The sequence below is a fragment of the Mauremys mutica genome, chromosome 8, assembly GCF_020497125.1.
Source record: "Mauremys mutica isolate MM-2020 ecotype Southern chromosome 8, ASM2049712v1, whole genome shotgun sequence".
Taxonomy (NCBI): Eukaryota; Metazoa; Chordata; order Testudines; family Geoemydidae; genus Mauremys; species Mauremys mutica.
The window spans coordinates 50639433-50667046 of record NC_059079.1 but is presented as its reverse complement, the minus strand read 5'-3'; the positions used below and the strand labels follow the sequence as shown (position 1 = coordinate 50667046).

General features: G+C 39.9%; 1 long non-coding RNA gene across 2 annotated transcripts in view; it reads left to right on the top strand.

Moving 5' to 3' along the window:
- The first annotated feature begins 487 nt into the window (after nt 1-487).
- Nucleotides 488-27614, top strand: part of LOC123376640 — a 75428-nt gene continuing 48301 nt past the window's right edge. The window contains exons 1-3 of one of the 2 annotated variants that reach the window (XR_006581865.1): nt 488-665; nt 3778-3932; nt 8041-8190. This is a non-coding gene — a long non-coding RNA (uncharacterized LOC123376640). Of the gene's footprint in view, nt 666-3584; nt 3695-3777; nt 3933-8040; nt 8191-27614 lie in introns of those variants that run through there. The other variant, XR_006581866.1, reaches the window with a different exon arrangement.

Here is a 27614-nt window from a genome sequence, read left to right as displayed (position 1 = left end):
ACTGTTGTACCAAATATTGTTACAAATAAAATGGAGGATATCTGGTTAAAATATTGCATAGCATCAGGAATTGTGAGATGTAGTTTTGCTTGTTCATTCCACTTCCATAGACTTCCTTTGTAACATTGGGAAGATAATTTCACCTCTTTGTGCTTCACTTTCATCTTAAAATACTTGCCCACCTCTCAGGGACTGTTTCAGGGGTTAGTTTGATTAATGTTTGCCCAATGTGGTGGAATGCTTGAAGCAAAGGTGCCATAGTTGTGCAAAGTGTTTTTATTAGAACCCATCCAATCCAAATATCAATCTTTGAAGAGTCCCAGGTTGTATAGTGTGATGGGGCAAGGCCAGATGGCTATAGGAAAGTAGTGAGGAACAGGTATGTTAGCCCCAGGGTAAACAAATACCTGTTACCATGGTAATCAAATGGCAGTTGCTCCAAGTTAATCAAACACCTGGGGCCAATTAAGATCCTTCTAGAAAGCAGTGGAGATAGCTAGGTTGATTGGGACACACGAAGCCAATCAAAGGCTGGCTGGAACTAGTTAAAAGCCTCCCACTTAGTCAGTAAGGTGTGTGTGTGTCAGGAGCGATAGGAGGAAGCTGTGTTGCTGGAGAAACTGGGTAGTACAAATCCTATCAGGCATAAGGAAGAAAGCCCTGAGGTAAGGGTCAAGTAGATATTGAGAAAGTGTGGGCTGCTGTGCTGAAGTGGCCCAGGGAATTGTACTTGTCCTGTTTCAAAAGGTCAGCTACCAACAGCTGCTACAATTTTAGGGTCCCTGGGCTGGAACCCAGAGTAGAGGGTGGGCCCAGGTTTCTCCCCACCCCCACACTCCACGATTAATCACAGAGACTGTGAGACAACAGAGATTGTGCCAGGGAGGGTTGCTTCTTCCCACCTCCCTTGCTGGCTTATGATGAAAATGGCTCAGTAGGCTGTAACCCTTGCCTCTAGAGAGAGAAGGGCTACGTGGAGGGTCACAGAAAGAGGTTACGTGGAGGAGGAGGAGGAAGAAGAACCCTAGACCTTAAACCAAACAAGTGATGTGGAAAACAAATCCACAGGGAAAAAAAAGAAAACAATATATATAGATGACCACAGAGAGAGGGTAACCCTCCAGATGTCATAGAGAACATGCCTGATGGCAATGGCTCCCAGCTGTGTTTTTGTTTTGTTTGTTTGTTTGTTTTTGTTTTGCACTGGCATTGGCTAGAAATTGGGTTTAAAGTGAGAAGGAGGAATGGCAAGCACCAGTACTATCCACAACTCCCTCACTTCAGGCTTTGCTGGGATTTCTGAGGTTTGCCTCCAATATTTCTACTTTCAGAGTGGCAGCTGTAAAAGTGACATTGAATAAAACAGAAGAGGGGTATGTGTCATGTGTAAGCTGTCTGAAAAGCATAGAAATAAGAATAAGACAGTTTTTGACCAACTGTTGTAAGGGAGAGAACACACACGATGGAATAAAGTGAGAGCTCATGTCTAAAGCCCTTTAATTAGTACTGTTCCAATGCATTCCAGCAGCTAAAGGCAGAGCTGTTAATACATTATAGTGGGGCACCTTCTGTGGGGTAAAGGATACTTTCCTCAGGATACTAGGTGCACAGGTAGAGCAAAAAGGACAATAGATGGAGTGAACCAAAGGTCTATCTATCCCATACACCTGGGTTTATAATGGAGATATCCTGTTGGTCAGCTCTGAAGTTCACATACTCAGGCATTAAAGTAAGGGGGAGCAGAGAAGAATGCAGCTCTACTTCCATTACTCAAAGCAGACTGAGAGCTACCACTCTTCCTTGGTTGGTGCGTCTACATGTATAAGGATCAAATGTTGACTTGCATAGGACTTTGCACAAGAGTTGACCCACATGGAGTCCACTGCAAAGTGGTTTTTTTTCTATCTGTCTGTAATTTCCAACCTGCCCAGAACCAATGAGTTTGATTATTCTCTCATTTCCACCAATTTTACTGCCTTCAGTGATATTACTCCTGATTTTACAGTACAAATGAGAGCAGAATCAGGCTTTATACTGCCATAATTTTTTATTAAATATCCAATGAGCTGCCAATAGTTGTACATTCATTTTCTGTGTCATCCATAAAGTCAACACACGTGCACACAGACAGCTTAACAGTGGTGCACAACCTCCTCCCATAATTACACTTTCATTATCTTTAATTTTACTCTCTTGTCTTTCCTTCCTCATTAGTTAAATTATCACATCAGGCATCAACTTGTTTTGTGAGAAGGACTGGCCTAATCTTATGGCTTTACTTCAGACTTTTCCTGTGATGAGTCATCAGCTGTTCTTTATTAACATTTAGCATGTTGTCTGAAAAAAAAAGTGGGAAAATTCACCCCACTGTAAACGATCGCCTAACATAATTTAAAAATTATCTTCTTAAATCTTCCCACTTCTAAAGATATCACTCAGAAAAATGTTTGCTGTCATTACACTATTTTGCTTTGGCTAGCTATCCTATCTAATCATTTACAGCCAGATGCTACTGTCAGATAAGCATCACATGTAGCATCAAATATCTATGAAATTTTCTGTAATGTACACAGTGTTCAGGTAAAATCTGTCCCCTCAGTTATAAAGAGACATGGTGAATAAGATAGTATCTTCTATTGGACCAACTTCTGCTGGTCAGATACAAACGTTCAAGCTTACACAAAGCTCTTCTTCAGGTCTGGGCCCAATAAAAGGTGTTACCTCACCCATCTTGCCTCAGCTTAGTATTTAGACATTTATTTTTCTCATTAGAACAAGCTCACAATAAAAAAAGTGAATTTGCAGTAATCAGACCCCTCTAACAGTGAAATCTAAACTTCTAACAAGGGGTGGCTCTAGACATTTTGCCGCCCCAAGCACGGCGTCATGCCATGGGAGGGCGCTCTGCCGGTCGCCGGTCCCGCAGCTCCGGTGGACCTCCCGCAGGCGTGCCTGCGGAGGGTCCTCTGGTCCCGCGGCTTCGGTGGAGCACTTGGCGTGCTGGGGCCTGGAACCGCCCCTGCTTCTAACACTTATTTTAGAAGAGGTAAAATACATTTTGAAATTTACCAGAGCCCTGTACATTGCTATTAGAATACAACTGTTATAACAAATATAACAAAAGTTAGAACCATTAAAATAACTTAACAAAAGACACAACTCATAAATTATGTATTTTTAAAATCAAAACATCATTTTCCTAGATATCTCTTTGTTTAAAAAGAACATCTATCATTCAGTAAACATTTAAAACTAAAGAGATTCTCCCCCTTAAAATCTTTCATCTGTGATCTTTGTAAACCCTCACTGCAAATGAATGCAAAAAATAACTTTAAAACTCAATCATGCTTTGTATTTTTTTCTGTTTTTTGTTGTTGGTGGTTGAGACATACATCAAAGTCACTAACACTATTTGGATTTTTTTTATCATAAGTGGTACAGTGCTTCAATAACAATGAATGTTTGTCACAAATAGGCTATGACAGTCTTTCTGTTTGCCAACCCTGATCACCGCTGGCCCTGGTGGTGCAGTCTGACCTCCCTGGGCACTCTTTCTGGTCCCTTTGTCATTAGATATTTTTTTTCTGTAGTGACAGGGCTTCCTGGAAACTGGTTTGGGATGTTGATACATCTATATTCTACTTTTAAAGACTGAAATGGCTGCTTTCATATGTGCTAGGTAACATCTGTCTTGGTAAGATACATTTAAACCATTAGGGCATTTGCCAACTTGAGGTAATTTAACCCATCCTGAAATCTCATTTTTTGGGCTAACAGTTGCTGCCAGGTGGCAATTTGCTGGGCATGAGGAACTCTCTTGGCTGGAAAGAGGAAGAGACAGTTGGAATGGGATCCTTGAGCCTGTCCAGCCATGCCAATCCCTGCCTCCCACCTGCCAGAAACTCCACTACTCTGTTAGGCATGTCCTACTGGTAAGTGATAGCTAAACTTTTAAAAGCATGTATGTGTTTTTCAAAACTGCTGCCTTATGTACACAAAAACCTTTTGCCTATTTCAGTCAAGTTGTGTGAGTGTTCTTACCTAAATACATGAATGAGGAAATCCCACCTAGCAGGTGTGAATTGGGATGTATGCACATGCACTTTTAAAAACCAAATACTTCATATATTGTCGACTTTTTTTACCTTAATTGTGATTTTTAGCCTAAAATTTTCCTTTCTTGGTTTATCTCCAGTACCATTTCTAGTCCCCCTCCCGCAGAATACCCTAAATAATTCTTCCTCTTCCTTAGTTTTGGTAGCTTCAGATACTTGTGGAGAGTATACTGTCATTCCTTTTTAGTATCATTGGGAATATTTAAGTATTTTACTTTTGTTTTCTTATTTAGTTTTTCCTCTGAAGTAAGTCTGTCAAACCCTCAATGACCTTTGACTTTTTTTTTCTGGATTCTTTCCAATATGATGTTTTTTTTTTGAACTGAGGCACTAAAAATAGACACTTTTGTTCCAAATGTGAACCAATCAATGCTTTCGTAAAGAGGCTCTGTTACTTTTCTGAGTAGTTTTATTTCTATTTGTGGTGCAGCCTAGTGTGGCCCTACTTTATGTCAACACATTATATAGTAATCACTTAAATCTGGCTTGCAACCACTGACAATCTATCTTTCCATCATTACTGTTTGCAAGCTTCTGGCACCTTATTATGCATCACTGATTCATGCTGTCTTCCCCTAAATGTACCAACTAAAATTTTTACATGACAAGTGTTCCTGGCCTTTTCTCTGATCTTTCTAGGTTCATTTCAATTTCCTGTTAGTCTTCTCATGTGTTAGTGACTCCTCCTACAATATTATCTTCTATCAATTCAATTAATGGGCTTCTTTACTTCCTCCTCCAAATCACTGATGAAAATATTAATGGAGCAGGATGTGACATTGACCTGCATGTACACAAAACATCATCTAATCCAAAAACAGTCCCATTTATAATTACTCTTTTCTTTTGGTCCATAAGCTAGTTTTTGATCCATTTCACAATATGCTTGTCTAAACCAATTTGATTTTTTTCTAATAAACTTTCATGATGCACTATATTACATTACTTTAAAATGATAGTCTGGCATCCATTGTAAAAACTGTTTTCCTTTATAAAAAGTTTGCAGAAGAATCTAGAAGTACACTCTATGTGCACTTAAAATATAGATGGATTTTGTCCATATTGTTGCAGCAATTCAACTCCTTTTCTCTCTTTATAGTGCTTTATACTGCAGAGAAAGAAAACAATTTGTTACATTCTCCATGCATTGACTCTTTTCCAGTCAAACTTATGAAAGTATTAATATGCTCTTCAACATCAAGGCAAATGACATACACATTATTGTTTCCATTACACAGAACTTGATAATCAATTTTACTGCTAATGCTCAAGTAACTACATTAAATTCTGCAACTTGTGAGTACAGTCAGTACTGTAAATATCTTTAGCATTATCTTTGTTCAAACAACACAGTTGTTTTCCATGTCTGGATAGAAGTCCAATGGGAGAAGAGTCCAAAATGAACTCATACTCACATACCAAGCACCACATTGGCATCTATGACTCTTTGGAATACCTTCTAGTAAATGATCTTGCATTATTTATACAGTGCCTTTTATCTATATGGATCTCAATGTTCTTGATAATTTTGACTGGTCAGTACACAAACTATAAGCCCAATTCTGGCCTGTGGTTCTTGCTCAAGAAACCATCCCTGGTACAAACCTCCTCCGTGATTATTATCTGAGGTCTAATCTCTCCTTTCTGTGACAGGTCATTGAGTTGACAGTGACAGGCCAACTCCAGAACAATACAGGGGGCTTCATATACTAATTAATGTTCTGTTCCCATTTATTTCACTTCAAATGTTCTTTACTGAAACAAAACTGTAATAAAAAAATATATATTTTACCGTTGCAATATCACTTACCTAAATAGCTGTCCCCACACAGCACCACTAACTATGGGTTCATGACTCTATCAAAGAAATGCTTTGACTTCCTCTCAGCAGCACAAACTTCAGAGGTGGCTTACTCACATCTGGATGGTTTTCTACAAAAGAAACAAAGGAAATGGTGACTTTGTTTACACTTGTAAAACATCAGTCTGACAAGCAGGATTGTGAATGTGGGGAGAATATGCTCATTTATCCAAGACATGTCAGTTTCCCTTCAAACTTGCATTACTAGAATGGCTCAGGAAAAGGGACCATAGACAATAAGTAGTGTAAAATTCTAAACTGACTCTCATCTGTCAACAACAAAAGGGCCAATATCCAGTGGAGATTTTTCAAATGAGAGGAAGCAAAATAAAATAAAATAAAATAAAATACAATAAAGGAAGTGTAAAAACAAACAGATAAAACTGTTTCCTTTTTTAATTATTTAGTTAATTTAAATACGTGTATGGATTACTCCTCTAGAGGCTGAAATATCAGAGGCTGGAAATAAAAGGTTGATTTGCAAAGAGCATTCACTGAAAAATAGAGTTAGTGATAGAAACAAAAAGAATGAAATTTTTCACAATTTTTCTGAAACATTGAGAAATCATCATGTTCTTACTGTATAAATGGTGTTTTTTAAAATAAAATATTTTGCAGTGTGCCCCAACCATCTCTCTAAAAATCTAACCTCTGTGGGGCCTCCCTGCATATGTTGCTCTAACTCTGGGAGTGTTACACTTGAACAAACATGTTCCTTTCGTCACCTGACCCTGTTGTATGTCTGTGTTCCCACTGAGACAAATAGGCCAAATTCCCAAATTCATCCCTGGTTTGTGTCAGTGGAAGCCCATCACGGAAGCTTTGCCTCAGGCTGATTGAAATATTTATATTTTAGAACAAATGGGCAATTCAAATAAATATCTCAAAAGATATTGATCAAGATTTTAAAAAGTAGTGCCTAAAATTAGTTGCCTAAATCCATATTTAGGCAAGTAAGTAAGCTGACTATCCAGCGAACCAATTCCCATTATAAGCAAGGATCTACTTGATTCAATTCAGGCTCTTGTGTGATAGGTTCACGGCACACAAAGAGAGAAGTTAAATAACAACATAAAATACTCTTTCTAGAAGGTTGCAGTGCAACACTAATTTATTTCTTAATATCCAGAACCTTAACACACACAAACCAAAAAGAGAGAGAGAGAATAACAGGCTGCTCCCTAGGGCAAAGAGCCACAACTCACCCCATCTTGCTCTAGACCGACTCTTACAGATTGATTGTACAAGACTCACGTCACACACTTCCCTACAGAACCCCATAGCCTTCAAGCAGAGCTAGGAAACTCTTTACAATTAACATGATGGCTTGTATGCTGCGCAGGGCCATCGAGAGCAGGTTCAGGCCCTGGTGAAAATGTTTTTTCGGGCCCCCCAGCAAGGGCGGACCGGCTAAACAGGGCCGACGAAGCCAGGCCCCGGGCCCCCTTCCGGACCACCGGGCCCCGGTCATTTGTACCGGCTTCCCCCCTCTCTTGTCGGCCCTGTGTTGCACCCATCACCATGGTATCTGCAGCCTGGATCCTCACTGGTATTTAGGTGCTTAATTTGGGGGCTAAGTACCTAAATACCTTTGAGGATCTGGACCACAGTGCCTATGGCAAACTGGTTCAGTGGAAACATTTCAGAGCTTATTTGTACTAACCTTTTAAAGATTTGCCCCTGATTAATCAGAGGCCTTAAGTGAAGATTTGCTGGATTGGGCCTTAAGTTTCCTTAGCGTTGCATCTGAACCATAGTGCTACCAGAAAATCATACAATTGACCATCAAAGAGATTTCCAAAATGTTTATTGTGACTTAATGAGACTACATCATTTGATTTTGATTTCAGCCATTTAGGAAAGAGAAGTGTAGTAAAACCTCGTTTCTTCCTCCACAGTGACTTGTTTACCTATTAATCACTGCAGGCATCTTAGTACTGAATGTCAGACACCTCTTAAATTAAATCTAAGGCAAGTATTTCCATTTCCACTTCTATTGCTTTCCCTGTATGTAATATAGTTGCTGACTGGCTTATATTCATGAGCTTAAACTTCTCTTTTCAGATAACTGAAAAATTGATGACGCTGAGTGGCTAAGTGTTTCATTTATTCACAAGGGATCTGCCCATGCCTTGTTCAGCACTCCTAATAATGGCTTGCAAGAGAAATCAGCTATCTAAAAAATTAGTGAGGACCACAGCCCAGATCACAGAGGTAACAAAGACAAAAATAGTGATGAGTAAATTGTTTTTTAAAAACTCTTTAAAAACTTTTTGCTCTTCTGTGGTATTGGTACTAACAATATCTGTGGGTTTTTTGGGGTTTTTTGTTTTTTTTAAGTTCACAAAGACATCTTTACCTTTCCCATTTTGTGACACCCAGTGTGGAATCTGGCCCTAGATCAGTGTTTCTCAAATGCGGTCACCATGGCCACATGTGGCCACCAGGGGGTTTCCCTGAGGCCACGGCAGTTTCCTGTGCAGTGGTGGTGGTGGGGAAGCATCAGCCCTTCCCCTTCTTCCCTGTTGCTCCTGCATGTGCTGCCTCTCTGGAGACACTGGTGCGACACACAACGCTTAAGGAGCAAGGTGAGAAGGCAAGTGGTGAGGTGACAGGGCTGACCTTACCATGAGGTGAACTGAGGCGGCCAGCTCAGGTGCCAGACTGGGGGAGGGGGGAGACTAGGACCCAGAGTGTGGAAAATTGTGTTTGCTGCTGGTGCATATGTATGCAGGAGAAACAGTGAGAGGGAAAAACAGAAAGCAGCAGGAACTGCAGGGAGAAAGAGGAGGAGGAGCCTCTTATGTACCCCTCTAGCACCCCCAGGAGCCTGGACTGATTAACACCAGCTTCTCAGGGAGCTTCCTGTTTCCTGCTTCTTCCCTGAACCCACTCGAGGAGAACGGGCAGTCAACTGAAGTAGTAGGAGCCAGGTAGGCCCTTAAGACGCTGATATCTTCCCTCACTCAGGCCCTGCTACCAGCCTGCTTATTTGTCCCCTTCAATTGAGTGTTGAGAGCCACTATAGATGGCACAGAACAGCAGGCATGAGTGAAAGAAGAAAACACCCCTCTGGGGCAGCATTCAGAAAAAGAAAGAAAGCAAAGAAAGCTTTTCTAAGCAGGAAGGAGCTCTCCTGAGATACATAGACACAAATGTTCACGGTGAGCCTTCCGGCCCCAGTGATGATGTGAGTAGTAAGGAAATGCCTGATATTCCAGTTAGTCAGCGTGCAGGAGACCTGGCAGCTACTGCAGCATCCATATCTCCATCTCAAATAGATGTAACCATGCACATTCCTGAAGAAAAGTGTAGATCAGAGAAGAGTGCGGTAGAGGCGCAAGAAACAGCTGCTGCTGAGTTTAGTTCCTTAAGTCTAGATGATCCAGGACTGTGGACCCACTTGAGCAGTAGCCTGAAGGACTCCTTGTACTGCATGGGCCACAGCAAGTGAAAAACTTCATGTTCCCCAAAGACAATGAAAATAGAAGTTTCCATCCAACACATTACTGGCATGAAATCTCCAATGGAGGCAAAGTGGAGAGGCCATGGCTTATGTACTCAAAAACCCAGAATGCTGCATACTGTTTTTGTTGCAAACTCTTCCAGTCTAATGTTCCAGCCACACTGGGTTCTACAGGAACAAAGGACAGGAAAAATCTGGCTAGAAATCTAGCATGCCATGAGAAGTCAGCAAATCACCAGAGAGCATTCCATAGGTGGAAAGAACTTGAAATGAGACTAAGGTTAAAGGCCAGCATAGATGATCAGCATCAAGAGAAGATTGCATCAGAGTCTCTTTACTGGCAAAATGTTCTGAAAAGGCTCATTGCCATTGTGAGAATGCTTGCTACTCAAAACCTAGCACTGCGTGGCACTTCAGCTTAGCCGTATGTGCCAAACAATGGAAACTTCCTTAAAATTGTGGAGCTGATGGCTGAGTTTGATGCTCTACTCCAGGAGCATCTAAGAAGAGTCACCACCCAAGAAATGTAAACACACCAATACTTTGGAAAAACAATTCAAAATGAGATCATACAGTTACTGACAATAAAAGTCAAACAGAAGATTGTGGCAGAACTGAAGTAGTAAGATATTACTCTGTTATTCTGGACTGCACACCTGACATCAGCCATACAGAACAAATGACTTTAATGGTGTGTTTTGTAACAACAACGGAACCTAGTGAAAATGTCCCTGCAATGGTAACTGTCAGAGAGCATTTTCTAGAATTTATTGACATTGATGATACTACAGGAGCTGGTATGACAAATGTGCTTCTTAAAGAGCTGGAAGATACGGGAATTGAGATAGCTGACATGAGAGGTCAGGGCTACGATAATGGTGCCAACATGAGAGGAAAGAACAGAGGAGTGCAGACACGGATCTGAGACTTAAACCCTCAAGCTTTTTTTGTCCTATGCAGTTCTCATTCATTGAATGCGGTGGTCAGTGATGCAGCATCAGCTTCTAGTGAGGCTGCTGAATTTTTTAATGTAATTCAAAGCATCTATGTATTTTTATCTGCATCAACTCATCGATGGCAAATTTTGAAGCAACACCTGGGAACATCCTCTCTGACACTGAAACCACTGAGTGCCACACGATGGGATAGTCGAGTGGAAGTGATAAAGCCTATCAAACACCAAATAGGGAAGATAGATGATGCCGTAGTTACCATTATGGAGGATAATGCTATGACAAGAACTGTTCATGGGAGAACAGTGGCAGAGGGAAATGGAATCACCAGAAACATCTGTAACTTCAAATTTCTGTATGGCTTAGTGTTGTGACATGACATATCGTTTGAAATAAATGTTGGAAACAAGAGACTCCAAGGTGTTGACCTTGATATATCTGGAGCAATGGAACAACTGGACAAAGCAGTCATACCTACAGTCTTACTGGTCAGACGAGGCATTTCAAAACATTATGAAGAGTGCATAGAAGTTGGTAGAGGAACTTCACACTGAAGCTATTTTCCCACGCATTCAAGAATACAAGAGTCACTGAAAAAGAAGACATTTTGATTAAAAGGCTCGGGATAATCCCAAACAACAATTCAAAGTTGAAATCTTTAATCAGGTGCTCGATTGTGCAATACAGTCAGTTGAAGAACATTTCATGCAGCCCAAGGTACACAGCAGTATATTTGGGATGTTGTATGATATTCCAAAACTCCTCACTATACCTGAAGAAGACCTATATCAGCAATGCAGGGCACTAGAGACAGTGTTGACACATGATGACATGCTTGATATTGATGTGAGTGATTTAGGTGATGAACTGAAAGCCCTTTCAAGATACATTTCAGCAGGATCAACTCCAAAGGCTGTTCTGGAATATATGTGCACAAATAAGATGACCACCTTCTTTCCAAATGCTTTTGTTGCTCTGTGCATACTTCTAACACTTCCTGTAACAGTTGCCAGTGGAGAACGCAGCTTCTCCAAGCTGAAGTTAATAAAACACATCTACACTCCACAATGACACAGGAGAGGCTGGTCGGCCATGCAACCATCACAATAGAGCATGAGCTGGCCTAGACTGTGGACCTTCAGGAAGCAGTTCAAATCTTTGCAACCAAGAAGGCACAGAAAGCACCACTTTGATTATTCAAACAGATAAAAATGCCAGTGTTTACTATGCAGACAAGAAAAGTTACATTTGCTGTTCAGGCATTTGAAAGTTAAGTGTTACTTCAAATTTTTGAGCAAGGCATTTTAAGTTGTTAGTTCTCCTTTATTGGGATAGGTAGCAGAGCAGTACCATGAGAGGAGTAGAACAGGAAGAAGGCATAATTGAGACCTTTCAAAGTTTTGGCCTAAGCGGGAGGGCATGGGGGCGTCATTTGAGCTCCCTGTCTCAGATGCCAAAATGTTGTGGGCTGGCCCTGCGAGGCAAACAGTCAGGGAGAGGTGGTGGTGGTGGTGAGGAAGCAAGTAGCAAGAGTACGAGGGGGCAGGTGGAGGGCCTGGTGGAGGAATAAGGAAGCAAGCGGCAAGCCAGCAGCAGGATGATGAGGTGGGCAGGGGGTCTTGCAACGAGCGGGGGAGTGAGGAGTCTCGGCTGGCCAAAGCACCGAGACTGCCCCCACCCCACTGTCCACAGGAGCCCTGGGCTGAGTGAAGCCCGGAGCGCCCCCTACTCATTCAGAGGAGCTCCAACCTGGCCGAAGCCCTGAGCCTCACCACCTGCCTGGACGAGCCCTGGGCCAGCCACACCCATGCCTCCCCTCCCCTCCCCATACCCAAGCCACCCAGATATGTTTCTCATTATTATTTGTATCAGAGGGGTAGCCATGTTAGTCTGAATATGTAAAAGCAGCAAAGAGTCCTGTGGCACCTTATAGACTAACAGACATATTGGAGCATGAGCTTTCGTGGGTGAATACCCACTTTGTCGGATGCATGTAGTGGAAATTTCCAGGGGCAGGTATATATATGCAAGCAAGAGGCAGGCTAGAGATAATGAGGTTAGTTCAGTCAGGGAGGATGAGGCCCTCTTCTAGCAGTTGAGGTGTGAAAACCAAGGGAGGAGAAATTGCTTTTGTAGTTGGCAAGCCATTCACAGTCTTTGTTTAATCCTGAGCTGATGGTGTCAAATTTGCAGATGAACTGAAGCTCAGCAGTTTCCCTTTGAAGTCTGGTCCTGAAGTTTTTTTACTGCAGGATGGCTACCTTTAGATCTGCTATTGTGTGTCCAGGGAGATTGAAGTGTTCTCCTACAGGTTTTTGTATACTGTCATTCCTCATATCTGATTTGTGTCCATTTATCCTTTTCCATAGGGACTGTCCAGTTTGGCCGATGTACATAGCAGAGGGGCATTGCTGGCATATGATGGCATATATTACATTGGTGGACGTGCAGGTGAATGAACCGATGATGGTGTGGCTGATCTGGTTAGGTCCTGTGATGGTGTCGCTGGTGTAGATATGTGGGCAGAGTTGGCATCGAGGTTTGTTGCATGGATTGGTTCCTGAGTTAGAGTTGCTATCATGCGGTGTGCAGTTACTGGTGAGAATATGCTTCAGGTTGGCAGGTTGTCTGTGGGCGAGGACTGGCCTGCCACCCAAGGCCTGTGAAAGTGAGAGATCATTGTCCAGGATGGGTTGTAGATCCCTGATGATGCGTTGGAGGGGTTTTAGCTGGGGACTGTATGTGATGGCCAGTGGAGTCCTGTTGGTTTCTTTCTTGGGTTTGTCTTGCAGTAGGAGGCTTCTGGGTACACATCTGGCTCTGTTGATCTGTTTCCTTATTTCCTTGTGTGGGTATTGTAGTTTTGAGAATGCTTGGTGAAGATTTTGTAGGTGTTGGTCTCTGTCTGAGGGGTTGGAGCAGATGCGGTTGTACCTCAGTGCTTGGCTGTAGACAATGGATCATGTGGTGTGCCCAGGATGGAAGCTGGAGGCATGAAGGTAGGCATAGCGGTCGGTAGGTTTTCGGTGCTGGGTGGTGTTAATGTGACCATCACTTATTTGCACCGTGGTGTCTAGGAAGTGGACCTCCCATGTAGATTGGTCCAGGCTGAGGTTGATGGTGGGGTGGAAGCTGTTGAAATCATGGTGGAATTTTTCCAGTCTCCTTCCCATGGGTCCAGATGATGAAGATGTCATCAATGTAGTGTAGATAGAGAAGGGGCATGAGTGGATGAGAGCTGAGGAAGCGTTGTTCCAAGCCAGCCATAAAAATGTTGGCATATTGTGGGGCCCATAGCGGTGCCACTGATCTGGAGATATATATTGTCATCAAATTTGAAATAGTTGTGTGTGAGGATAAAGGCACAGAGCTCAGCAACCAGTTGTGCTGTGGCATCATCAGGGATACTGTTCCTGACAGCTTGTATTCCATCAGCGTGTGGGATGTTTGTGTAGAGAGCCTCTACATCCATGGTGGCTAGGATGGTGTTTTCTGGAAGGTCACCAATGCATTGTAGTTTTCTCAGGAGAGATAGCTGGGAGTTTTCTCAGGAGAGATAGCTGTCATGGAGATAGCTGGGAGTGCTGGTGGCATAGAGTCATTATTATTTGGACTTCTATTACGTCAAAGTATTTTTAAATTTACTTCAGAACTGTTGTACAGACAACCATTTTTACCTAAAAAGCAAAAGAAACAATAATAAAAAAGACAAGAATGTGCACAGCACTTTATTTGTGTTTCTATTCTGTTAGGTCCAGTAAAGAATAGAGACAACTGTGCATTATTTTTATTATTGAGTCTGCAAAAAAAGAAACCCAAACCTTACATAAGTAAATTACAATTATTTCGATGTATATATGTGCATATTACTTAATTAACTTTAGAAAAAATAAATAATTTTAGGAAAAAGTGTCAGTGCAGCCACCAGCAAGAGTTGGTGGCCTCACTCTGAGGCCACCAAAAATTTTGTTGTGAGAACTCCTGCCTTAGATGTCTATTGACTTTTGCCCATACTTGTTCCATGATGTCTGTGTCTTATTATCACATGCAAACCACAAAATGAAACTAATTGGTTACAATCCCTTCTGCTGTTCTATTTAAATATATATATTTTACCCTTATGGTCACCTGTTAATCTCACCCCTACTTTCACTCAAACAGGAACTCCTGAAAAATGTCTCTTTGGGTTTAGTTCTGATATCCCCTGGCTTTATGCAAGGAGTATCTTTCACTTCTGTCACTTCAGCTTTATATATACTGTAAAGGCATTGCCATTTGCAGAGATTAAAAGACAGGCAGTAATAGAGAATGAGGCTTAGTGATCATTCAGAGGGTAGATATAGTTCAAGCTGTCCCACCAATAAGCTAGTTCCTTAGCTGGCAGCAAGAAAACTCTCTAGAGGTAAAATTAATGTACTCTTTATGCTATCTTAACATTCTGAGCCTTTTTTCAACTGAGAATGACATTCAAATTCAATTGTCTTCAGTTACATGCTGGCTTTCACTTGTGGTCGGCAAGATATGAAATAAAATGTTATAATACAGGTAATGGCTGCAAAATGATATATTTACACTGAAGGATTGCTGTTCATTAGTGCACTCTAAATACACATCTTCCTCAATCATTATAAAATCATTACTGCTGTAAGCACTATGCTGCTTGTCAAATACTTTGCTTGCTAGAACAAAAATCTCATTTAGGATATGTTTGTGTTCGTGTGCTTAAAGACATGATCAAGTGATTTGTCACCAGATTGTTTTTGTTTTTACTTGTGTTTTTGGCAGACAAATCACCCAATATGGTCAGATTTTTTTCACATGATATCAACTCAGCAAATTTTCCCTGGCTCAGTATCAACAAAAAGAGATTGTTTCTCTCATTTTTTGTAAATAATTCTGTGGTATCCAAACATTTTAAGTTTTAAAGCAAAGACTAGAACTTTAAACCATTTTCTTCTTAAGCAATGTTTTCCTTAATTTATTTCTGCCCTCGTATCATGAGCCTGTTCCCTGTGGCTTCCTTATTCTCTGAGGTATAAGTAGCTGCCGATTTCTCCTCATCTCTGCTGGGCCCGATTCTTGTTATAATTCAAAATTCTCCATTGATTGGACTACCTGGTGCAGACTGCAGGGTCTCTCGGAGTTTGCTGAAATTTCTGCAGAGTAGAGGCGGATAATAGGCTGTTAGTGAACTGGAAAGCTCAACTTGTTATGATACTGGCAGATGACAGGAAATCCAAAGTACAATTGGAACTGAGATGCAATGGTCTTTTTATTTATTTTTTAACAAGCAACATAAAATTAAAGACATCAGTGAGTGGTCTAGTAAGTATTGCATAATTGCAAGTGTGTATCTTGTAAAGTCTCTGACTCTCTGCCACAAAAAGAGTGTAGATATGCTATTGCTTTTAAATATGTGACCCAGACCTGTCTTGAACTGTAGCATCCATGCAGAATCTTTGAGTTAGAAAGTGATTTCAGGTCATTTTATACAATAGCTTTGGAAAGAGGCACACTGAACATGCAAATCCTGTTGAAGTCAAAGGAAAGACTGATTCTACAGGCCTTTGTGATCTTAGTGGTGAATAGTGATCCTCTAACTAGGAGAGGAAGGATGATCTAGTGGTTAAGGCCCTTAGCCTAGGATCTGAGAGACTCGTAAAATATTCTTCTCCAATACAGATACACTGCATGACCATGAGCAAGTCATTCAGCCTTTATGTGCCTCAACTCCCCCTCTGTAATATGGGGATAATAGCCAGTGGTGCAAGTCAAATCCATTTCTTACTGATATCGGGAGGCACGTGACCTCCCCAAGTGACCCTCCATGTGATTCCTCCCTGCCTTACCCCCAGCCTGGGGCCCCCACGTTCTCCACATACCCTCCCCATGATCCATCCCATGTTACCTGGGGATGGGAAGGGCTCTATCCTCCTCCTGCTGCACCGGAGACTTCAGGACAGGGTTCTCCCATGAACTGCAGCGGGGAAAGGAGCAGAAGGAAGGAGGGAGTCACAGCTCCACGTTTGGAAGGGCAGAGGGCGGGGCTGGGAGTTCTGTAGAACGTCAGCAGCTCCTCCAACAGCTGTACCACCCCCTACCCTTCCACGGAGCTACATCTCTATCCTCCGTCTGTGTACTGCAGCAGTCCCTCCCATCAGGGAAAGGAGCAGAACCCCCAGCCCTCTCCTCCGGCTGCTGCTGTGTCTTTCCAGTACACTGTGCCAGTTATAAGTAGCTTGCTGGTACAGCATACCGGAGCGTACCAGCCTACTTGCACAGCTGATAATAGCTCTTCCCTACCTCACAGGGTGTTGGGAGGATAAATACATTAAAGAATGTGAAGCACTCCGTTACTGTAGTAATGGGAGTCATATAAGCCTTATAAATACATGTAACAATTTATTTAATAAATGTGGTTATTTTTTCTGTTTGTGAACTCTTCATGAACAAACTTTCTTTTACCTATGTAAATTCACAACTAGAAATGTAGCACACAATTACAAAATAAGCATTATGAAGGGATCTGATGGATTTTGAATTATTTGTGCTGTTGACTGGATAAGTTTCTAAAATATATTCTGTGCTTCAATGAAAAGTATGGTTTTGATGCAGTGTTTATGGTGTGGACTTCAATGTCTCTGATATGCAGGAGGTCAGACCAGGTGATCATAATGGCCCCTGCTGGCCTTAGTATCTATCAATCTACAAATACATTCACTTTGTGTAGTTGTCTGACCGTTTTTTGTGCAAACATTTCTTATGGGTTATTCAGACTGTTCATTAAACTATTTGCTATTAATTCTGCTTAATTTTGAAATACATGCTGTGATGGGTTCGGTCACAGAGACCCCCTTGGGACTGCCACCTGATGTGCTGACATTACCTCTGAGCCCATTGTCCCTGCCAACTTGGGATTTCAGAACCCTGCCTTTTTGAGCCAGACACGCTAACCTGCTGCAAACACAGACCTAGGTCTGAACCACGTCCCCCAAAGCTGCAGGCTTTAATTGAAAACCACTTAGCAGGTATTCCTGTCTCCAGCACCCAGATACCCGGTTCCCAATGGGATCCAAACCCCCAAATAAATCTGTTTTACTCTGTATAAAGCTTATACAGTGTAAACTCATAAGTTGTCTGCCCTCAATAACACTGATAGAGAGAGATGCACAGCTGTTTGCTCCCCCCAGGTTTTAGTCACTAACTCTGGGTTCAGTAATAGCAAAAGGTAATTTTATTAAGTATAACAAGTAGGATTTAAGTCGTTCCAAGTAATAACAGACAGAACAAAGTAAGTTACCAAGCAAAATAAAACAAAAACACCCAAGTCTAAGCCTAATATATTAGATGAAATCTCACCCCCAGAGATGTTCCAATAAGCTTCTTTCACAGACTGGACTCCTTCCAAGTCTGGGTCAAGCAATCACTCATACCCCCATAGCTACTGTCCTTTGTTCCAGTTTCTTTCAGGCATCTCTTTGGGGTGGAGAGGCCATCTCTTAAGCCAGCTGAAGACATAATGGAGATGCTTCCAGGGCCTTTTATATTCTCTCTCTTGTGAGCGGAAACCCCTTTGTTCTTCTGTGCAAAGTCACAGCAACAAGATGGAGTTTGTAGCCACCTGGGCAAGTCACATGTCTATGAATGATTCAGCTTTTTGCAGGCCGATGCCATTGTTTACATGTTAGTTTGAATGTTCCCAGGAAAGCTCTGATGTGGATTGGCATCTCCCAAAGTCCATTGTCAGTTAAGTGTTTCTTGACTGGGCACTTACTGAGACTAGTCCTTTCTCAAGAAGCTGACCAAATGATTCACTGAGGCTACTTAGAATCAAACACATTGAAATACAAGTATACAGCCAATATTCATAACTTCAAATACAAAAATGATACACGCATACAGACAGAATAATCAGAACCAGCAAACTACAACCTTCCTATAGACACCCTACTTGAAATCCTCTGTGCAAGACCAGATGCAACCATAGGACCCTGGTTGCAACAATGATCTATATGGTCACAGTTCATGTCAATAATGTCACACATGCTACCCGCAAAGAGATTACATTGTTTGTTTCCATTGTATATTTCTACATGCACATGTAACTTCTTATAGTATTTTTACTTAGTCAGTATGTAACACAACATGCTTTACTGTGATGCCTATAAAAAAATAAAACAAAACAAAAAATTGACAACAGTTATTCTGTCGAAGGGCTGAGACCACTGCCTATCATGCTGATCAGCTTTACCTCATTGATTTGTACTCCCTTCTCTGTACTCCTCCCATTGACTCTTGTCTTATCTTTAAATCATAGCTCTTTGTACAGGGACCGTGTTTGTACAGAGCCCAGCACAATTGGGTTCTTGTCCATGATTAGGGCTCCTGGGTGCTACAGTAATATACATAGTTTGTATTAATAATAAATATCAGTGGTTCCCAAACCATGGTCTATTGAGTACTTACTGGTGGTCAACAGAGAGATGGCAGATCACATGCTGCTGGCTCCTCCTCCTTGTTTCTAGCTGCTTAATCTCATTAAAAGAACTTAAAAATATATCCAATACGTTATAAATGGTAGTTTTTTTCATGTAAGAAATTGCTGTAGTTGTCACAGGGATATTATTAAAGAATCAGTAGGAAGGGAGTTTACCCACACAATTGTGAATAGGAGATATGGTCTTGAGATAATTTCTTTATTAAGATATGGACTATGAAGAAATTTAAGAAACCCCAATTTTATATTGTACCCACTTGCAATTGAAAGGGTCAAGATTCAGACACTTTACATGATGTTAATTGATAAAATTTGCTAGTATATGAGGTCTTATGCATATATTGCATATCTATTGAATCTACTTTTTTAGTCTATTTCATTATTGATGCCCTACACCCCAACACAGAAGGGTGTTACCAGAGATTTCATCCAGTGCAGCACCTTAATGAGAGAGGAGAGAAAATATGGAGACAACTTGCTGTTACAGTGGAATCTGTAGTCACTATGCTTGTTCTATGTAAATAGCATGACCCCAGACAGTAAAAAGAAAGATGTGGGGAAGGAAAGAGACAGATGGGGAAATATTTTTATTATTATGGATGGGAGGTTTTTTGAGCTTCTGTAAAATGTCACTTTCAATATGAGACACCTACTTACCACATATGTCACCCTTATTTCAAGAAACAGCTAAATTTCACACAGACCTTTTAATAGAAATAACTAAATATTATGTACAAAACAATTTATGAGACAAAGTAAAGTTTTCTGTTAGAACCAAAAGTTATTGCATATGTTGAAGTTAATAAGATATCTCAGTTCTTTCCTTTCATAGAAACATAAATACAACCCAGTTATCCGTGAGGCTATCCCTTCCCCAGGTATTGGGCATATTTCCCATTATGACGCTGTTTTGGTGAAGCAAATATTTACTTTAAGTGGAGCTTTTTATATGCATAGTTACCAAAAAAAACCCAAAACTTTTATATCCATATTAAACCTGAATGAGTATATTGTGGTTAATGTTATCACAATAAATACCAAAGGAATTAATATAGATGTGCTATGTTGAGCTAAGTCTTTCCTATAATATCTATTTTTGACATTTTGGCTAAAGACTGAATACAATTAGTTCTTATCACAGGTGCCATGTAAGTTTCTTTTTGCTACACATGGCAGTAGTACCGTCACAGCAGAGGTATATAATGCAAATGAACCCTAAATCCTTCTAATATTTCTGCTTTCATATTCTAATGGCAAACAGTGCAAATAGAGCAGCATTTTCATTTTGATTTATTAAAAGAGAAGGGGGTGAGCTTCTTTTATTGGCTGACAAGTCTTTTTTTTTCAGTTTACCTTTGTTGCATTTTGTTACCTTTATTGGCCTTTGTTATTGGGTTTTTTCTCCCCTCTATTATAAATATGTCCAGGAGATACTGACAGACACATACTTTCCAAATTAAAAACCAATGAAGAAATCTGTGTAGATAACATATTTTGAAGTAAATGTACATGCACATGTTGTTGTTTTGAAGTGCACAAAACAATTATCATGTAACATGAGTTGAATAGACAAGAATCATAGATTTATTTTCTTTTAAGGCTGGAAGGGACAATTGTGATAATCTAGTCTGACCTACATAACACAAGCCACAGGACTTCCTTAAATTAATTCCATCCTCAAGTTCAATAGCTGTGGTTGAACTGGAACATATATATTTTAGAAAACAAAAAGCAAACGCAAACATCCAATCTTGGTTTTAAAATTTCCAGTGGTGGAGAATCCATCATCACCCTTAGTAACTAGTTCTAATGGTTAATTACCCATACTGTTAAAAAAATGCACTTTATTTCTAATCTGTATTTGTCTAATTTCAACTTCCAGCCACTGGATTTTGCTATACCTTTATCTGCTAGATTGAAGAGCCCTCTACAATACAGTATATAAATAAATATTCAGCCTGAAATTCTACTTTTTATACCAGAGTTGCCTGCAAATATTTCTGAGTTTAGTAAGATGAAGTTTGGATATAATTTTTAGTCCTATGGCTGTTACAATAATTACTAGTTTTCCACACATTCTGGTGGTGTGAATCATTGTTCTTTAATGCAGTGCCAAAATTAAGATTAAAGATGACTTCATTGAAGGTTTTCCAAAGGAGGCTGGATAGCCATCTCTCTGAAATGGTTTTAGACACAACAAATCCTGCATCTTGGCAAGGGGTTAGACTAGATCACTCTTGTGATCCCTTCTAACCATATGATTCTATGAAGAGACAACATAAACAAGGCCCAAGGGTTGATAGAAAGGATCAATTATTTTGTCAGTTACACCAGAGTAATGTATATACTCTGTGCATCTGCTGCTTAGGTATTTCTAGTGTACCTATCACTGACATAACTAGGGGCTGTAATTTAAATTAAAGGAGTCAGTTGAATTCCAGAGCACATTATTTTATCTTTGTCTCCCATAGTTTTATCATATTTCTGTGGATCTTCTGGAAGGCAGACTCTGGTTGATTAATGATCTTGCTTAACGGTTTCATCATGGTCTCCATCAGCCTTAGGATCCCAGTGGATTGAAGTGTTTTTAGTATTTTACATGAAGGGAAGTAGTCTCTGAGATCATATCCTAGCCCACTGAGAGCTTTGTAGATGTGAACCTGGAGCCACTATTGGATGGAAACCCTTGGAACATATGGAGAACTACTATAATATGTTCTTTACGTGTTCAAATCAGAAGATTCGACCATCCAAATTTTGTGTCACTTCCAATTTCATCCATAGGTAGGGCACGTTACAGGCTAATAGACATGGAACACCATGGTAAAGTCTCTTTCTGAACAGAGAACAGACTATATATGTAGTCACTCCAGATTTACATGGATGTAATTGAGAATAGTTTTTGCTATAGCCAACACCAGTGCTGATTTTTCAAATAAATAATATTAGAATATTGCTAGTATTTCTTGTAATATAAGAAAATACTTTTGTTTTTAAAATAGGCTATGCTATTTCATAAGAGAGATTCGGATCAACCAAGTAATGTGGTATAAGATGCTAGAAATGTTTCTGTCCAGCCATGAAAAAAAGAACTAGGAATTTCCAGTCACCTTTTAGTTGGAAGCTTTATTTTGTTAACATCCCTGTTTCCTCTAAGTACACTGATTGAAATTTTTCAAAGTTTTTTTAAATTGAAAGCATGGCCTTTTAACTGACATAAAAACTTTAGTGAAAACACACTTATATGGAAAGTTTTGTTTTTCACAAATATTTCCACAGCATTTCTGATCAAAATTTTTCAGATACCTTGTGGATATCTTTGAGTCTGGGACCCAACTGTATCCTGTACACCATTTTATTTATTTGGATCTGTATTGTATAGGGTCTCTTCCAAGGTTTATCCTGACCTTCATTTTCCTAAGATTATGGAACCAGACCAGCTCCCTTCTTTTAAAGTTTCCCCTTATATCCTTTTTTATTTTAACAGACGCTATCCTCACATTTTCTCCAGCAAATGTGTGAGCTTTTTCAGTTTTGGATTATAGGGTTTCTACACATGCCAACTCCCTTTGCACCTCAAAAGGAATTCTATACATTATCAAACTTGGCTTCCAGTCACCATCATGACATGTCAGTAATGAAAAATGTACTCTTTTTCCTTCCTGGTACCAGAGTCATTGGATGAAATCCTAGTGCCACTCCAGTCAGTGAGAAAACTCCCATCGACTTCAGCTTGGCCAAGATTTGTGTTTTTTGATGCTGGTCTGTAGTAGGCCAAATTGCTATTAGCCATTCTTGCAAAATCTCTTTCACAGAAGAAGATATTTATTGGCTTTACTCTCTTTGAAATCAGGCATTTCATGCTGTTTTTCAAGTATGGTTCAAAATGTATTCTCTATCAGAGTGTCAGGAAGATGGCACCACTGACAAATGATATTCCCTGCAGGGAGGGCTTTGTGCGACACCAAAACTCTTCAGAGAAATCAAGGGCATCTGCTTTACAATAATTCTGTTCTTCCCCGGGGAGAGAATCTTATAGCAATATCAAGGAGCAGAATCTCATAAAAACCAACGTACTTTCAGCAGTCCCCCAGAGAGATCACCCATTAATCAGTTAAAAAGTAACATTCTTCACTTTGCAGAAAGCTTAAACATATGCAGCCTGATCCCATATTCCTTACACACTAGAAACTATTAGGATCAACCCTGTGGTAAGCAAACAGTGACAACAAAGAATAGCAGAAGGCTTTATATACAGTTTTCTGACATGAAGCAAATACAATTCAGTGTTGACAAATGATAGTGTAGAAGCCAGGTTGCCAATAGAATAACAAATAGAAAATGAATTAAGTGTATCAGACTACGAAAACTGAAAGTCATCTAAACATGTATAGGCATGCTGGGTTTGTAAATCCTCTGACCTCTTCTTCTTGTGTCTAGTGTCAAATACTAGTTTTTTTTCCTTGAATAAAATTCTCCACTCAGTTCCCTTAACATTTGTTATTGTTTCGTTTCTTCAATGTGCCCTTTTCCATTTTATTGTATAGGTGACAACAGGTTATGTAACATACTATCTCAAAAGCTGGCATAACCTGCCATAATATGTTTGATAACTCACACATCACTTACATTGATTTTTTTATTTAATTTACTCTGTCTAACTTTAAAAATGGGATAGTGTGGTCGATATGTATTTTCTTACAATGATGCAATGTATGTTGTTAATTTGCAAGTAAAAAATGTATTTGCTTTGCAAATTGATCCTGAGCTCTGATAGTCAAGGTTCTGAAATAATTCATGTTCATTGCTATATAATGATGAACAAATGCTAGCTAAAGAATAAACTGAAGTACCTACAGTGGATATATACTGCTTAGAAAACAACTTGATAAAAATTACATTCCAGTGCAGTCTGAGGTGTATAGAATCTTTAGTCACATAGATAATGCCATTCTAATTTAGAGTTTGTAGCCCATATAGCAATAACACAATCTACTATATCATGGTATTAGCAAGACCACTTCTTACAGCTGAAACGTGGGGATCCTTTGGTGAAATTAGTTAAGAGAAAATTGTATATTAAAATAGGCCACAGTTGCCTGCCAAGTTTTCCCAAACAATTTGCATGCCCTTAGGTTTTTACATGAGCCAATTAAGACTGATGAAATGGCACTGACATTGTTTCAAAATGGATGAAATAAACATACATCACAAATAATTACTCTTTAATTAAAATTAGTATCAAACACTGTTTTGTCAAGTTAAATTATCATCACTTACAGTTCTTCTGTTTAAGAAAAAAAATCTGTTCTGCTTCCAAGACTCTCTTCTCATCTCCCCCCAAATAATACCTCCTCTCCTAGACATCCTTTAAAATGAGAAAGGTATAGGTGATTTAACCTTATAGTACATCACCAAATAATTAAATACAGATGCAGTGTGAATTGGTATAACATCTAGAAAGCCTTTTAAAAAAAAATTCTATGCGTTAGTCTCCAAGTGTGAAATTACCACTTTGCTAGCATTTGTAGGCCATTTTAATGATATGCCATTTGATAATAATGAATCCTGTCAGATTTAATGGATATATAATTAATGCTTAGATGCTACCGATAGCACATCATGTCTCTAAATGGGGATAATGTTTTGGAAGCAACAAGCCATTTCAACTGGAAAGTTCTCAATACAGGAGAGAAGTTCAGGATACCAGAACTTGTAGGACACTAGGAGGCTGAAAGATTAATTAATGATACTTACTTTGTTCTGAGATTATGATAATCGGAAAGACACATGAGGTCCTGCATGGTTGTTTTTGCAGTTTTTATGCATGAGTGGATATGGAGATTCCAAAATTTGAAAGAAACTAAAAAAAAAAAAAGTCCAGAACTTCAGACCTTTAGAGTTTGCCTTTTAAATATTAGACCCAATCCAGCTGGATACTTACCTAATATAAATTGGTTCAATGAAATAAATAGAGCTTATGTCCTGGCTTATTGCCTCCTCAAATGTTCATCATGCTCTTGCTAATTATAATTCTGGAGAGGAGAGGGGGATATGGGAAATGTCATGGAAAGGCAGATACATTGCAGACTACAAGTCTACCGTGATGAAAGTTAAGACTTGCATCTTTTCTATGACAAAATAGAAGAGATTGTTAGCTAAATGGGAATTTACAATTGTATTCTAATAAAGCCACCATTTTCTTCCAGAAGCAACAAAATTGTCCAGTGTATGAGAACTATCAAAAACAGAAGTACAGTCCTTTATTTTCAGTACACATGTCATTCCTTTAAAATCTGGTACAAAGGCAAATAATGTGAGGATAGCTCTCAAACTCATACCAAGAATCTAAAATAATAATAAGATTAGAAATAACCTAGGCAGGTACATACTGATTCCCAAAGAAACACATACAGTAAACATTGTGTATATATTGAAACAATTGCAAATTGAGCTTTTGTAAAGCTGGTATTGTTCTTAATGAAATAGTATTTAACTTCTACCCACAGCTTCTTTCATTCTCATATAGAATAGCATTTTAAAAAGGAATGATTAAAACAGATTCATATAAAATAAAAAGCAATCTGAACTTTAATCTAAAATTGAAACCAAATACAAATCCCTTCCTAGGTTACAAAGAGTTGTGTTTAAATGACACTGGTCTACAATTTTTGAGAAGTGGTCTGCTTCAGAGATAAAATGTGCTATTTATTATGTATTTTGATGTGCTGAATTCAAATATGACAATTAAAACAACTGATTGGCTACTGTTTCTAAGTTATTTAAGTTTTTACATTTTATGTCTATGTATATTGTGTAGATAGTAGAGTTTTAATCATAAATTGTAAACCTAGGTCTTTTCATGTGTTTATGGCTGCTTTACATGATAATATTTCACCTGTCCTGTTTATGTAAGACTTTAAAAATCAGCAAAAGGGTTATCTAACTAAAATTTATTATGAAACAAAAGGCAAAAAATTATTATGTACATAGTTTAGTCCTATTCAGTGTCTACTCGGCGCTTCTTGGCTTGTCTCTTGTATTCATTAAATGGAGCATCTCTTGTCACTGTCCAGCAATAGTCTGCAAGCATTGATGGGCTCCATTTGCCCTGATAGCGTTTCTCCATTGTTGCAGTGTCCTGGTGAAATCGCTCGCCGTGCTCGTCGCTCACTGCTCCGCAGTTCGGTGGAAAAAAATCTAGATGAGAGTGCAAAAAATGTATCTTTAGTGACATGGTGCAACCAAGGCTTTTGTATGCCTTGAGGAGGTTTTCCACCAACAACCTGTAGTTGTCTGCCTTGTTGTTTCCAAGAAAATTTATTGCCACTAACTGGAAGGCTTTCCATGCTGTCTTTTCCTTGCCACGTAGTGCATGGTCAAATGCATCATCTCAAAGAAGTTCACGAATCTGAGGACCAACAAAGACACCTTCCTTTATCTTAGCTTCACTTAATCTTGGAAATTTTCCACGGAGGTACTTGAAAGCTGCTTGTGTTTTGTCAATGGCCTTGACAAAGTTCTTCATCAGACCCAGCTTGATGTGTAAGGGTGGTAACAAAATCTTCCTTGATTCAACAAGTGGTGGATGCTGAACACTTTTCCTCCCAGGCTCCAATGACTGTCAGGGTGGCCAATCTTTCTTGATGTAGTGGGAATCTCTTGCACGACTATCCCATTCACAGAGAAAACAGCAGTACTTTGTGTATCCAGTCTGCAGACCAAGCAAGAGAGCAGCAACCACAAAGCTGCCACTGATGTTGGTCATAGTTTATGCACCTCAAAAGTTGTTTCATGTTGTCATAGGTTTCCTTCATATGGACTGCATGACCAACTGGAATTGATGGCAAAACATTGCCATTATGCAGTAAAACAGCTTTAAGACTCGTCTTCGATGAATCAATGAACAGTCTCCACTCATCTGGATCGTGAACGATGTTGAGGGCTGCCATCACACCATCGATGTTGTTGCAGGCTACAAGATCACCTTCCATGAAGAAGAATGGGACAAGATCCTTTTGACGGTCACGGAACATGGAAACCCTAACATCACCTGCCAGGAGATTCCACTGCTGTAGTCTGGAGCCCAACAGCTCTGCCTTACTCTTGGGTAGTTCCAAATCCCTGACAAGGTCATTCAGTTCACCTTGTGTTATGAGGTGTGGTTCAGAGGAGGAGGATGGGAGAAAATGTGGGTGCTGTGACATTGACGGTTCAGGACCAGAAGTTTCATCCTCTTCCTCTTCCTCGTCTGACTCAAGTGAGAATGATTCTGGTGCATCAGGAACCGGCAGTCCTTCTCCGTGGGGTACTGGGTGTACAGCTGATGGAATGTTTGGATAATGCACAGTCCACTTTTTCTTCTTTGACACACCTTTCCCAACTGGAGGCACCATGCAGAAGTAACAATTGCTGGTATGATCTGTTGGCTCTCTCCAAATCATTGGCACTGCAAAAGGCATAGATTTCCTTTTCCTGTTCAACCACTGGCGAAGATTTGTTGCACAAGTGTTGCAGCATATGTGTGGGGCCCACCTCTTGTCCTGATCTCCAATTTTGCAGCCAAAATAAAGGTGATAGGCTTTCTTAACCATAGTGCTTATACTGCGCTTTTGTGATGCAAAAGTCACTTCACCACAAACATAGCAGAAGTTATCTGCACTGTTCACACAAGTACGAGGCATCTCTGCTCACTTTGGCTAAACAGAAATGTGTCCCTTTG